The sequence below is a fragment of the Galeopterus variegatus genome, unplaced genomic scaffold, assembly GCF_000696425.1.
Source record: "Galeopterus variegatus unplaced genomic scaffold, G_variegatus-3.0.2 Scaffold2963, whole genome shotgun sequence".
Lineage (NCBI taxonomy): Eukaryota > Metazoa > Chordata > Mammalia > Dermoptera > Cynocephalidae > Galeopterus > Galeopterus variegatus.
This window is the reverse complement of record NW_007729074.1, coordinates 21,231-37,356: the sequence shown is the minus strand read 5'-3', so window position 1 is coordinate 37,356 and position 16,126 is coordinate 21,231. Positions and strand designations below refer to the sequence as shown.

At 38.4% G+C, this 16,126-nt stretch overlaps 1 pseudogene; it reads right to left on the bottom strand.

Moving 5' to 3' along the window:
* Positions 1–9,766: 9,766 nt before the first annotated feature.
* Positions 9,767–10,599, bottom strand: LOC103599438 (annotated as a pseudogene).
* Positions 10,600–16,126: the final 5,527 nt, after the last annotated feature.

Here is a 16,126-nt window from a genome sequence, read left to right as displayed (position 1 = left end):
AGCTGGCCAAGTGGATCCAATCCCTAGAGGTGGTGTTATCAGTGCTACACTCTAACCAAGTGATCAGTTGAGTCTATTAAAGTGTCAAAATTAGAGAATTTATTCAGTCATTGTATAAGTTGAGTGCCTATTCTGTGTCATACTGTGCTAGGTGCTGAGGATATAGTCTGGTGGGCAAGAAACAATTCTAAATAGGACAGTACAGTACCATGGGATAGGTGATGTGATAGGGTAAGTACAGTGTGCCATGGAACACCGTGTTCAGGGAAGGACTGAAGGTTAAGAAATCAGGCGGGTGAAGAGGGGAGGGAAATAAAAAAATGTTATAAGACAGTGATTTTCAAAGTGTGGTCCATGGACCAGCAGCAACATCACCAAGGGACTAGTCAGAAAAGCAGATTCAGCTGGCCAGTTGGCTCAGCTGGTTAGTGGGCAGCCTTCTAACATGAAGATCAAGGGTTCAGATCCCCATACTGGCCAGCCACCAAAAAAAGAAATTATAGAAAAGGAGAACAGATTAGTGAGATTAGTGGTTACCAAGGATTAAGGAGCATGAGGGTGGGTTTGAGGGAAGTAAGTGTGGCTATAAGGAACAGCATGAAGGATCCTGTGGTGATGGAACTGTGGAAATGTTCTGTATCTTGACTGTATCCATGTCAATATCCTAGTTCTGATATTTTACCATAGTTTTGTCCAACTTGACCATTGGGGGAAACTGGGAAAAGGGTACAAAGCATCTCTCTCTTATTTTTTACAACTACAAGTGAATTTACAATTATTTCAAAATAAAAGACTTTTAAATAATGTTATGAAGAATAATAAATCGGGATAAGGGGACAGAGAGAGATGAGGGGATTTGTTTTATATGGGGTAGTTAGGAAAGGCCTAGCTATATAGGACGTTAGGACATTACCTATGAATATCTGGAAAATATTAGAAGTGCAAAGACCCTGAGATGGGATGTACTTTGTGTATTTGAGGAATATCAAAGACACCATTGTTGATGGAGTAGGGTGAGCAAGGGGGAGAGCAATAAGAAATGAGATTAAAGTTGGTGGAGATGGTGGTGGTAGAGACAGATCATATAAGGACTTATAGGTCACAATTAAGCACATTTTTTCATTCTGAGTAAAATGGGAAACATAGGGGAGATTTAAGCAGAAAACTAACATGATCTAACTTAAATTTTAAAAGTATCACTTCACTGGGTCAAAAATTGAGTGATGGGGACATGGACAGAAGTGGAGTAACCAACTATGAGACAATAACAATAATTCAGGCAAGCAACGATGGTGGTTTGGACTAAGGTGGCAGAGGAGGAGGTAATGAGAAGTAGTCTGACTATGAATATATTTTGTAGGTATGGCTAACTGGCTGCTCTAATGAATTGCATGTGGGATGTGAGAGAAGGAGTAAGAGTTGATGATTCCAAGGTTTGGGCCTGAGCAAGTGGAAAAATGAAGTTACCACTTTTATGAAATGGAGAGGTGAAGGAAGAGCAATATGGGGCAGAAGATCTGGAGTTTAGTTTTTGGCTTGTTTAGGTTGCCTGGAGACATCCAAATGGAAATTTCAAATAGCCTGTTGAATATGTATGTACATGTCTAGAGTTTGGTTAAGAGTTCGGCTAGTGCTATGGTTTCCATGTAAGTGTCCCTTCAAAATTCGTATGTTAGAACTAATACCCCAAAGGGGTGGTGTTAAGAGGTGGGGGTCTTTGGGAGATAATTAGGCCATGAGGGCTCTGCCCTCATGAACAGGATTAATGCCCCTATAAAAGAGGCTTTGGAAAGCTGCATATCCTTTTCTGTCCCTTCTGTCATGTGAGGACATGGCGTTCATCCCCTCCAGAAGAGACAGCAAAAAGGTGCCATTTAGGAAGCAGAGATAGAGCCTTTACCAAACACTGAATCTGCCAATGCCTTGATCTTGGACTTCCCAGGCTCCAGAAATGTAAGAAATCTATTTCCAGTATTTATAAATTACCCAGTCTGTGGTATTCTGTTATAGCAGTAGAAATGGATGAAGACAGCTAGATATACAAATTTAGGAGGCAAATCGCATATAGGTGGTATTTAAAGTCATCTGGCTGAGAACACCAAGGAGTGAGTATATGTACATAGAGAAGCAGTCTATGGACTGAGACCTGGGTACTCCAATTTTCAAAGGTTGGGATAATAAAGGAAAGCTCAACAAAGAATGCAGAGAAGGAACGGCCATTGAGGGAGGAGAACCAAGGAGAGGGGTGTCTTGGAGCCTAAGTGAAGAAAGTGTTTCAGGGAGACCAACCAAATAAGTCAAATGCTACTAATAGGCAGAACAAGATAAGAACTGAGATTTGTCCTTTAGATTTGACTGTATGAGGTCATTGGTGGTTTTGATAAATACAGCTTCAGTGAAACAGTGAGAGGAAGACCTAATTGAAGAGGATTCAAGAGACAGAAGGGAGACAATGGAAATTAAGTATAGGCAATTTTTTGGAAGAATTGTAATCAGGGGAGGGGAAGTACAAAGAGACGGCAGTAGCTTTATCCTAAGAGCAGTGGGGATCCAATGAAGAACTCTTGGTGTCTAGCCTTTCTAGGACAGTTTAAAATACTTGATATGACTGTTTTGTTAATGTGTTTTTATCAGCTATTATATGCCAGAGTGACTATACTAAATAATACCTTAATTTTATGTGCTATGAAACAATGTCATTGCAAGTGGATAACTCACTATTTAAAGAATATTGCTTATCAGGTTTTGATTGTCTCCTTTAAGTACTAAGAGATTTGTTCTATACCTCTGTGTGTGTTTGTGTGTGTGTGTGTGTATTTGCCCCCCCAAAAAACCACAAAAAGCACCTTTCATGTAGATTAACATTCAAATACTCCTTGGTTACAGAAAGAAATACAGAAGTAAACAGTTTTAGTAATTCCCTTCCATATTAGATTCTACTTGTAATGGGCTAGTCTTTTAAAAGTTACAGATATAAAAACTAGAGATGGGGGGGGAGGGAGATCCTATGAGGCCTGAGTTTTGACCATGTGAGCTGAATGGTGGAAAGAGCTAGTTTGCAGAGAAAATAGTTGCTATGGTCTAAATGTTGGTGGCCCTCCACAATTCATATATTACAACCTAATACCCAATGTGGTAGTATTAAGAGGTGAGGTCTTTTATGAAGTGATTAGGTCATAGGGTGTCCACCCTCATTAATGTGATTGGTACCTGATAGAGTTTGGATGTATTGTTCCCCCAAAACTCATGTGGAAATCTGGTCTCCAGTATGGCAGTGTTAGGAGCTGTTTGAGTCATGGGGGTGGATCCCTCATGAATGGATTAATGCTCTCCCTGGGGGTGTGGGGATAGTGAGTGAGTTCTCACTCTATTAGTTCCCAAGAGAGCTGGTTGTTTAAAAGACCCTGGCACCTCCCCCTCTCTCTTGCTTCCTCTTGCCATGTGATCTGCTTGAACCCAAGGGCTGCCTGTCATTTTCCGCCATGAGTAGAAGCAGCCTGAAGTCTGCACCAGATGCAGCTGTCCCAGAATCATGAGCCAAATAAACCTCTTTTCTTTATAAATTATCCAGTTTCAGGTATTCTGTTATAGCAACACAAGATGGACTAATAAAGTGCCCTTATAAAAGAGGTTGAAAGGAGCTGCCCTGTCCCTTCTGCCATTTGAGGATGCAGCAAGAAGGTGCCATCTTTGAAGTAAGAAAACCCTCACCAGACACTAAATCTGCTGGCTCGTGATTTTGGACTGTGAGCAATCAATTTTCATTGTCTATAAATTACTCAGTATAAGTTATTTTGTTATAGCGGCTGAACGAATTAAGACAAATGTAACATTTATCAAAAGTTTACTCTCAAACTAACAGGCTCTGTGCAAAGGGGTTACCTGTTACCCAAGAAATTCCAAGGGATTTAGGAGCTCTGTGTCAAATGCTCCTATCACTCAGGAAATTACAAAGGTCTTATGAGCTCTGTGTCATGAATTAGGGGCATAGACCAATATACATATTTGTTATTATTTCGCTGTCATTTTTACCTTGATAATGTTGTTTAAAATGTTTATGGATAACTACATTGTATATTGACAAAATAAAAATAAAAAAAAAGATATGAAAGTTGAAAATAATAAAAAAATAAAATAAAATAAAATAAAATGTTTATGGAGTGACCACAGGGTTGCCAGCACTGAGCTAGCCTTCCAGGTCACAAACAGGACACAGGCAGGACCCCAATCTTCAAAGAACTTCTAGCCAGTGTGGGGCGCAGATATGGAAGCAACTCACAACTCAACACAACAACTCAAACAACTCACAACACAACAGAGACCCTCAACCTAGAGATGACGTGCTGTGGGAACACAACTCAGGCTTATCCTGGGGCAGTCACCTGTTGGTGCATCACCTTCCTTTTCTGTAATATCTGCCTGCCTACCTCAGAGGATGTGGTAAAGATCCAATGAAAAGATTTTGTGACAAATGTTATACAAACGGGTTGTTTTCACAACAAGATGGTTGCTGTTAAGTATCCTATTTAGAGTCCTTGCTGAGCTGTCTAATTTAAGATGATGCTGATGTAAAATAATTATTGAGGATGTTATATCTGTACAAAGTGATGAAAAATTGTCAAACAGGTTTGAATCTGACTTTGCCACTATTGTCATAGTGATGTCAGCTGTGTGGCTTTGGGGAACTAACCTCTCTAAGCCTTCTCTATAAAATGGAATTATTAAAATTGACCTCAAGGGTTACTGTGAGGGCAAAATGAAATAATGTATATTAAGTGTTTATTAAAGAGTGATAACAAAAGGTATGTCTGATATGAATTTTTTAAAAGTAAAAACTATTCATTCCTTTTGAAATAACTAGTTCACATCTAACATTTCCTCTTATCTCCTGTTAAACTATTTTTACACATAGGCAATTTTCAATAAAAATGTTCATCCCTGTAACAATTGTCATGGTAATTCCAAATTGTGTTCCTGTTTTATTGTAGTTAAGATTCTAGGTTGTGGTTTGGAGGATGGAAAAAGATGAAGGGTTGGATGAGGTCGGTTGTCACCCTACACATCTTAGACTAATTCAACCTGTTTTTATCCCCACTTTGATGACCCTGAATTATTCTGAGATAATAGTTGTACCTGTCCTGTAGGGTTTTATTTGTTCCCTTTTTTTGTTGCCTTTGATAGTGGAAGAAACACAGGGTCAATAAAGGTGAAGAAAAAAATGTATACTCAACCCACCCCAGTTAGTTGTTCTTCCTACTTCAGTGGCTGATTACGTGTCTGTAAACTGAGGTAGGGAATGCAATTTTAGGATAATCACAGCAGGTTATTTAAGTGGGTGGCTCTACAAAGAGCCCCTAAAGACAATTAAACAGAGAATATTAATTACTTTATTCCCACAGTCCAAACACTAAGAACCTTATCTTACTTCCTTTTGCATTTGTGACAGAAAGTTGTTTAAATCTATGCAGAACATTGTTCACCTGTCTAGTGCTGGTGCCAATTTAAAAAGAGGCTTCACGAATTTCCCAGAATAAGGCCTTGGGTCTTATTTCCATTTGAAGACTACTAAGAACTATGCCAGTGTGCCTGGAGTACCATCAAGGACGTCTTCATCTTGTCAGCTTCAGTCGTCAAAGTCATGGACAAATAGTGTCCTGCTTGGTAAACATATTTCCCTTTAGTTACACCCATAATTTCTACAGTTATTCTGTTTCATTTTTAAATTTATACAAACTACAGACTCCTTACCACTGCTTCTGAGGCCAGCATGATCTGGCTGGTCCCTGCCAATTTTTCCAACGTCATCTTATCCTGCTCTTCTCCCCTCCTTGCTTTTTGCTGAAGCCACACCAGTCTCTTTCAGGTCCTCAAACACTCCAAGTTCTCTCCCACTTCAGAGCCTTTGTACATGCTGTTTCCTCTGCCTGGAATACCCTTCTCTTTGAATAGTTAGCACCTTTGGGTTTCAGCTTAGGTATTATCTCCTTATTTGCTTATTGAGTGGCTAGTATGTTCCGGACATTTTCTAAATGCTCAGAACCAAGATCCCTGCCCTCAAAAACTTTCCCTAATTACCCTAATGAAGAGCTTCCTTGCCTCCTCCCCTGTTATTGACCACCTTCCCTCCTTGTTTGTGTCCCTTCTTAGTACTCATAATGGTTTGTCATTATTTTACTTGTTTGTCTGCCCCTCTCCCAATGGAAATATGAGCTCCATGATGGCTAGTGCCTTGTCTATCTGTTTACTGTTGTGTCCCCAAGATCTAGCACAGTGCCTGGGATACAGTAAATCTCAATATATATTGAATGAATGAATGAATGAATGAATGAACAAATGAATGATCAGCACCTGCAGAAATTTTAGCATCTGTTAAGAACTAAAGCTAAAGAAAATATAAACTATGTGCAGAAGCAGCATAGAAAATGAGTAGTTAATTTCTAGCAAAGTGCTGAGCTCATAATAAATGTCCATCAAAATAGTTTTTTGAATAAATAAATGAATAAATTTGGATTTATTCCCATATATGTCATATGGGAGGTTTATAATGACTCACATATCAACCAGAATCTCACCTGATTCTATGTGTCACTTAAAGTTGAAAGTCCTGGCCAAGGATCCATCAAGTGAAATAATTTCCTTTAACAAACCCATAAATTAATTTTTTTAAAGAACTTCTTAAAGTATTTTCTTAAAGAACTTCTATCACATATCCTAAAACCAATCTCATAAGTGGTGCAAACTACATTGTTATAGAATACCTTGATTAATGTATTCTTTTTTATTTAAATAATATTGAAACATATTTATATAACTATAAACTTTAGCATTGGAAGGAAACCCATGTTGATTGAACATCTACTTCATTCCAGACACTTCCCTAAATTATTATCTTCTTAATCTTCACAATAATTAAGAGAGGTATGATTATTATTCTTATTTTCCTGCTGCAGGAAATGAGGGTCCAGAAAGTTAAGTGGCTCTAGAACAAATAGTAGGTAGTGGAATGAAGATTCAAATCCAAGTCTTTGGATTCCATGAACAGGATTCTTTCTGTCTCTTTGGGCCTACCAATTCCCGGACATCATAAAGATGAGTATAGAATAGTCCCTGCCCTCTACAAGCTTAGAATTCAGCCAGTCAGGGGCCGGCCCGTGGCTCATTCGGGAGAGTGCGGTGCTGATAACACCAAGGCCCGGGGTTCGGATCCCATATAGGGATGGCTGGATAGCTCACTGGGTGAGCGTGGTGCTGACAACACCAAGTCAAGGGTTAAGATCCCCTTACCGGTCATCTTTTAAAAAAAAAAAGGCCGGCCTGTGGCTCACTCGGTAGAGTGCGGTGCTGATAACACCAAGGCCACGGGTTCGGATCCTATATAGGGATGGCCGGTTTGCTCACTGGCTGAGCGTGGTGCTGACAACACCAAGCCAAGGGTTGAGATCCCCTTACCGGTCATCTTTTTAAAAAAAAAAAAAAAAAAGAATTCAGCCAGTCAGTTACAAATGTAAGCAGATAATTAAAATAAGTTCTAAACTTCTCTGTGTACTAGAGAGCTAGTCAGATAGTCCCCCGGAGCAGCTGCTGCTAGGAGTAGACACCACATTTCAGGTCTTTTCCTCAATTTAGTATTATACTTTGTTTTTTCAAGTTCTTATATAGTACTATGTTTTAGTTTCTTTATATGTGTTAACTCATACAATTCTCTTTTAACGATCCTACAAGATAGTTACTATTATATCTCCATTTACAGATGAGAAGCATACATATAAGTTAAATAACTTGCCCAAACTCACACAGCTAATGAGTAGCAGAGCTGGGATTCAAATCCAAGTAGTCTAGCTCTGGGTCTACATTTCAACCACTAGGTTATATTGCCTCTAAGCCTGTCTAGGCTCAGAAAATTCAATGTTAGCATCCACCAAAGTGATCTCATTCTAGGGCATTGACCTATTGTGTGCTAACTTTTTGCTTAACAATGAACAACACAACTATCAAGTAGACTAGATATTCTTGTTCATTGATTACTCTTTTTCTAGGCAATCTACCTATGAAGGCAATTTATAATCAGGAGGCCTCTTAATGTACTGTGAATTAGATCAAGGGAAATTAGCTGGCTGGTCTTAAGGCTTTAGTGATTCCATTTCCACTATAGGGTTATGTCTGTGGCAACCATTTCCCTGGACAATACTGAAGGCACACTGCTTTTCAGATTCTCTTTTCTAAGCTTACATGCTGACCAATCTTTCTCAAGGCTGAAATACTCTTTCTTTTAGGACTCTTCTGGTTGTAAGTGATGAGAGTCCCAACTCAAATAAGCTTAAGCACAAAAGGGAATTAGTTGACTATGTCCCGGGAAAGTTAAGAGGTGGACTTGGCTTCCCAGATCTAGTGGCTCAAATGAAATTTATCCTCCAGATTTCTCTTTGTCTGTCTGCATCCCTCACCCTCTGCAACTCTTGGCTCTGCTTATCTCTATATGTTGACCTCAGGAAAAGATACTTACGGGACCAAGTTGGGTTACCTGTTCTGGATCAATCAATATGGTCAAAAAAATAAGATACTCTCGTTTGGTTGGGCTTAGGTCATGTTTCCACATATGTGGCCTTGGAGTCTGGGATTATTTGAAAACCCACCAGAAGCACATGTTGGAGGAAAGGAGGATACATTCTTCAAAGGAGATAGGGATGAGGTACAGACAAAAACAATAGCACAACCACACACAAAACATACACACATTTATTCTTTATGAATTCGAAATATACAGTATTTATTGAATGCTTACTATGCCCCTGGGACTGTCTCACATTTCTACATGCTACACACACAGACACACACACACACATCAGTTTATAACAGCATAGATATCTCACAGGATCAGATATATGAGTATATAGGAACAGAAATGAAATAAACCACAGTCCAAAACACTTGCATAAGAGGGCAATCAAGGTAAAAGCTCAGTGTCATCCCAACTTCAGAATCAATGGGTAAAACAAGTAAGAGGGATGAGCTTTGGACATTTATCATGGTGAGTTATTTAGGGGCTACCACAACTCTTGACCACTGACCTACCTCCCATTCCTTCACTAAATGGCAAGCAGCAGCAGTTCTTGTTCATGGGCTAAAGAAAGGAAATGTGGACCCTGAAGCCAGAGAGAGAGAGGGGGCCTTGCTGGCCCAACTAGCTACTGACCAGTAGGAGGGATGGTAAACCCCATCTCAGAAAATAAGTCATTAATGGGCCGGCCCATGGCTCACTCAGGAGAGTACGGTGCTGATAACACCAAGGCCCCAGGTTCGGATCCCACATAGGGATGGCCGGTTCACTCACTGCCTGAGCATGGTGCTGACAACACCAAGTCAAGGGTTAAGATCCCCTTACCGGTCATCTTTAAAAAAAAAAAAAAAAAGAAAAGAAAAGAAGTCATTAATATATTGTTCCCTGTAGTCACAAAAAGCAAGCTATAGTAACATATACCAAACTTATTGAGCAGGCAACTAACAAACACATACAAAGAATCATCAAAATTTTGTGAAAACCAACCCATGTAAGAAAAGCACTGAACTTAACAAACAGAATAACTAAATACTCAAAGAAAGAAAGTTAATATAGCAAATTAAAGGACACTTTGGAATAAGCAAAAGTGATGTTTTCAGTGTAATGTAAAAGGATACCACAACCACTTTAAAGAGCCAACTTGAGATCTCAGAAATTAAAAAAAAAAAAAAAAAAAAAATTCACCAACAGGACTTTTATTTGTCACTATTAAAAGTCTGAATTTGAAACAGATTTTTGGACTGGTGGTTTATATTCATCAGCTCATTCAACTTTAGCACCTGTCACATCCCCAGTAGCTTTTCCAGAACTATGACCTTCACCTTGAAGTTCCATGAGTTTTCCCAATCCAGACTTGGGCTTCTTCAGCATTTTTACTTTTCTAACAAAGACATCATGGAGAGGATAGAAAGATTTGCAGTCCTTTTTTATGTCTTTTACAATGCTGTCTGGAATCAATTTATTGGCCACTTCCTTCAAGTCATTTGTCTGCACCTCTCAGTTCATGATTTCCATCATCATCTTCTGGATTTGGCAGACCTATTGGTGCTGAGCATAAGAGGTCTTCCATATCTGATTGTTATGCTTTTTCGTAAAACCAGCACAGAACAGATGAAGCAAATAGCCATCGGTGGTCTTGATATCAGCATGAGCTTCAATCATGGTGTGCCATTTTTTGACCACAGCACACATTTTGTCATGAGTAGGATCCATGCCATGGAAGTTAGTCAAGCAGTTTTTTGCCCTGAACATCCTCAGTAATTAGCTTGAGTTTTCTAAATGCAATTTCATCATTCTCCAGATCAGCAAGGCTCACTTCAAACATATGACCCTTGAGGCTATCAGATGCAATTTTGGTTCCTTGAATCCTGATGACTAGTGTTTTTCCAATATGTCTTATACTGAACATAGCAGGTGCTTTCACATCATACCAACTTTCTTAGAAAATGGATCAACCACTTTCTTCTTGGCTCTCTTTTTGCTGCCTTTTGTAAGGCACTTATTCTTGCCAACTGCCATAGTGCTGTTCAGAGAGCCAAAAGGCAGAAATTAAAATTTTGATTTTTGAAATTAAAAATCAATAGATGGTATATTAGTACAAGAGGGGTAGCTGAAGAATAAATTAGTGAGTGGAAGGTAGAGGCTGAGTAATCTTCCCTTAATGCATTTTAAAAGACAAAATTTAAGAAAAATGGAAGATGATCCAGAAGTTTCAATAACGATGTCATAGAGGCACTAGAAACAGAGAAAGGAAAAAAAAATCAATGATAAAAGTAAATTTCTCCAAGATTAAGAAAGACACAAGTCTTCAAATGGAAAATGTTAACCAAGATGAATGAAACAGAACCAACAACTAGACATGTCATGATGAAATTTTAGAACACCAGGGATAAAGATAAAATCCTAAAAGCTTCCAAAGAGATAAACAGGTTAAGCTCAAAGGAATGAGAATCAGTGTGGCATCAGATTTCTCACTGGCAACACTGCTGGAAGACAATGATCTGAGGAAAATGACACTGAGAAAAACTAGCTTTCAAGTGCAAGTGCAAAATATAGTCATTTTTGCATATCTAAAGATTCAGAAATTTTACACCCACAGATCTTTATTGAAATAATAATTTAGAGATGTACTTTAGCAAAGTGAACAATGAATCCAAGAAAAAGGAAGATATGGGATTTAGGAACTAATGTGAGGGGTAAACTTGGTAGGCTTGAGGTACTGTATTCTGGGTTACTTCTAATTAGCTGGTATCCAGGAACTCCAAGGCCATATCAAACAGGACCCACTCCAATCCTAAATGGTACTTAGGGTTTTCATCACCAACAAGCTTCTCTTCAATAAAGATAATCAGAAATTTTGTTGGATACAAAGAACTCCTCCAACTCAAAACTAAACTCTGGAATATGGCTTTATCTATTATTTCTTGTAAGGTTAGAATTAAGGAGGTCACATTTACTGTGAAAATAATTACGTGATATTTTGTTCATCACTGCATTTTGCCAGTTGCAAAAATTAAAAGGTTGTTCTTTCTCATAAACGCATATAAATATTGGAACTGGTATAGCAAAGCAGCCTGTGCAATCAGACCAATCTGGGTTTAAATTATGACTCTGTTATTTAACCTTGAGTAAGATATTTAACCTCTCTGAACCTTGGTTTATTCATATATATGGATAATGAGACCTACTTCTCAGGTTTGTGTAAGGATTATGTAAAGTAGCATAGTGTAGTGAGTTTCAACTCTGGTGGCACATTAGAATTATCTGGGGGCTCTTAAAAACTATAGATACTCAAGCCCTACTGCTAGAGATTTGGTTTCAACTGGACCCAGGTTGGTATATTGTAAAAGCTTCCCAGGTAATTCTAATGTATTAATAAAGTTGAGAAAAACTGACAAGTATATACAAGGATCTTTGAAAAAGTTCGTGGAAAAGTGCAATTTAAAGATAATACAAATCTTTCCGTGAACTTTTTGTGAAGACCCCTCATATGTGGCTAGCACAAAGCAAGTACTCAATAAATAGGAATTTCAAAAAATTGGAAAAAAAATATGATAGAAGGCTTTCAGACAGAAGCAGATTTACCTCGAAGCAAGTGAGGTGGAAGCTTTGGGACCCCTCACTTGCACAGGCCCCTTCCAAGTCTCAGTGTGTTCTCCTGGGTATGAGGGGAGGACATCAGCAGCTCCCCTGCCTGGGGTTACCTGCCTACGATATCTAAACTCTTCCACTTCATTTGCTCTTCCTCCTTCTCCCAACTGCAAAAGAAACCTTAGGTAATGGAAGAGATCCATCAGAGCTCAGAACAAGGATTACAATTATTTCCATGAAAAGATCTCAGTACATCCCACAAATAAGTATTTCTTGTTATTCTCATTTTACTAGTGTTGAAACCAACACCCCGAGATGATATCATCTGCCTCCAGTCACAAATCAGCAAATAGTAGACGCAGCAGCAGCAGCAGAGTAATAGAATCCGGCGTCTTGTCTTACTGTCCTTGCCCAAGCGCACGAATCCACTCCTGAGCCATGAGGCAGGTCTATGTTGGTGACCATACACGACCTCCAGAGGATGGTGCCACTGACCTTTCAAAACTTGTCCTATTCTCTTGTAATTGATACATCCTCAGGCATTACTAGCTAGTGACAGAACAAGGCTACGCAGCTTAACAGCCAAACTACAGCTCTGACTCCACGGAGCTGGTAAGTCCATTGCTCTGCTGGATCCACACCATCTCTCCACCTCCCCCAAACCCAGGGAATGCTTAGGAATTGCATCTCATCTTCCTCGGCCCCTCACTTGCACAGGCCTCCTGCAATGCCCTGGGAGCCGCATATTAAAATAGGCATACATTTTCATAAAATTTGTAGATATTTTAATGGCAATCACTTAAGACTTCTACTTCTACTCTCTCACACTCTCCCTATCTAGGCAGGTATTGGAATGGCAGCGAGCCTTTTCATAGGATCTGGTCAAGAAGACAGTGAGTTCTCTCTGTATATGTTAGAACTTAAAGAAATTTTAAAAGAGGATGGAAATATGACATATTTAATAACTTCAGGTATTATTGATATACAATAAACTGCATGTATTTATAGTGTACAATTTGATACATTTTGACTTATGTATAGCCTGAGAAACCATCACTAAAGCAAGATAATAAACATATCCATTACCCTCAAAGTTTCTGCATACCTCTTTTTTTTTTTTCCTTTTTGTCTTTTTTACTGACGGGCAACGGATCGCAACCCTCGGTGTTGCGCCCGCACCGCGCTCAGCCAGTGAGCAGGAACCGGTCTCTACATGGGATCCAAACCCTCAGTGGGAGCGCCACTGCGGCCCTTCTGCATACCTCTTTTTTTTTTTTCCTTTTTGTCTTTTTTACTGACGGGCAACGGATCGCAACCCTCGGTGTTGCGCCCGCACCGCGCTCAGCCAGTGAGCAGGAACCGGTCTCTACATGGGATCCAAACCCTCAGTGGGAGCGCCACTGCGGCCCTTCTGCATACCTCTTTGTAATTCCTCCCTCCTGCCTTCATCCACATCCCCAAGCACCTACTGATCACCTTTCTTTCAGTATAATTAAATTACGTTTTCTGTAAATGGAATCATACAGTATGTACTCATTTTTCTCTGGCTTTCTTCACTCAAAGTAGGTATTTTGAGATTCATCCATGTTGTTGTGTCTATCAGTAATTCATTTCTTTTCATTGTTAAATAGTATTCCATTTTATGGATATACTGCAATTTGATTATCCATTCAATTGTTGAGAAATGTTTGGATTGTTTCCAGTTTGGGCTATTATAAACAAAGCTCCTATGAACATTTGTGTATAAGCCTTCATTTATATGGCCTTATGCTTTTATTTCTCTTGGATAAATACTTGGGAATAGAATAGCTGGGTCATATGATAGGTGTATATTTAATTTTTAAAGAAATGCCAAGTTTTTCAAAGTGGTTCTATCATTTTACATTCCTCCTAGGAATGTATGAAAGTACCAATTGATCCATATCCTTGCCAATATGTAGTATATTTAGTTTTTTTATTTTAGCCATTCTAATAAGTGTAGTAGAATCTTAGTGTAATTTTAATTTACATTTCCCTAATGGCTAATGATGTGAGATATCTTTTCATGTGCTTATTTGCTATCTCTATATCTTCTCTATGAAGTGTCTTTTTTAATCTTTTGATCATTTTTAAAATTCTGGGTTGTTTTCTTATGATTAGGTTTTGAGAGTTCTTTGTATATTTGGGATACACCCAAACATGATCTGGTTCCATATGATCAGGATAAGGCGATCACCTTACGATCACCTGAGAGAATATTTCCAAAGCCCATTATTCAGTGTTGAATAATACTAAGTGAGGGACACCCCCACCCTGCCCCACAATGTAGTTCATACAGCACTGGGCCAAACCAGTCTAATCCTTTTCATAGCTTTTCTTCTAGCACGGGGGTAAGAATAGTTCAGACCTGCACATAATTTTGCCTACAGTCTAGTCTTACAATCTCCCATGAGCAAATGTTTTAACGAAAATACACCTCCATCTTCCAAGAACCATCACCTTCAGGAACACTCCAGCCTACGTTCGCAATTAGGAAAGCAAACAACAACAATAAAACTCTCTTACTCTGAAAGCACATAGTCCTGCTAATGATACTCTCAATTTATATCTCTGAATGGAAGCCTTAACATTTTAAACCTTCAAATGCTTTACAACTGCCTGCAGTTGTCCTCACAGTTGTCTCCAGGAACAATTGATGGATTCCTGCTTGTCGTTCTGTTTTGGCAACTTTTCCCCGAAGCATCTAGAAACAGAACATTAGTAGTAAATGTTACTCCTTCAGCTTCTCCAAATACTAAACTTATATATAGTTTTATATTATATATAAATATATTATATATAAATATAATTATTTTATAAATATATATATAAATATATTATAAATATATATAAATATATTATATATATAAATATATATATAATATGAATAATACAAGGGTATTTCAAAAAGTTTATGGAAAAATAAGATTGAAAAATAATACAAATCTTTCCCTGAACTTTTGGAAGTACCCTCGTATAATAACATAAGTAAACAAATATAAAATATATTTTATGTATAATATAATAAGTTCATTAGTAAATATTTATAATACTCAATACTTAAATAAGTAAGGAATATCTACAACTCTCCCTTCTTAAAAATTCTGGTTGGGCTGGATGTAGTGGGAGCTGGGGAGTATCTGGATTCATGCGCAATCATTTTGGAGGTTTCTAATGCTCCTAAATGTGTAAGTCTAGAATCTAGCCATTTCCAAACACTGGTAAAACTCTGACAGAGGAGTGAGGGAGCCACTCTAAACAGAGCCAAGAAGTGAGTAGCAGAATGTTTTTTCCATCCTATACTTTTCCCTGCTGCAATAACCTTTAGTTATGCGAAAACAAAGAAAGGTTTTACAGAAGGGCATAGAATAGGAAATTTATGGAAATTAGAGTTAACATTGTACAACAGACTCTGTAATTGTTATAAGACAGACAGAAGGACACAGAGCAGAGAGGGAGCTAAGGGAAATCACAGCTCATGGAATTGACAGTAGCATGAAAATTAGTTATACCTTTGGATCTTGAGTACAGGACAATATTTCCTGAAGTTTCATCTTTTTTTCTGACTTGACCCCCTGTTTGTGCTAATTGTCTACTCAAATTACAATATTCTTTAAGTCATTTTTCAGCAGATTTTATTGCAGAATCTTGAAAAATTTTGGAAACAAAAACCAAGTCAATCAAAGGAACTAAAAAATCATAGTTGTCTGGGAACATTTATTACAGGATCAAAAAGCATTATACCCCTTTATAGCCCCTGAGTACTTGTCGTGTTTCATACAGCACTGTCATCATCATCACATGAGTATTGCTCTTATTTTTAGCATTAACCATGTGCCAGGCACCAAAGTACACACTTTATACATCGTTCCTTTCAATAACTTAGAGCAGCCCTACGTGTTAGATACTATTATAACCTTTTCACAGACTGAAAAACTGAGGCACAGAGAAATTAACTAA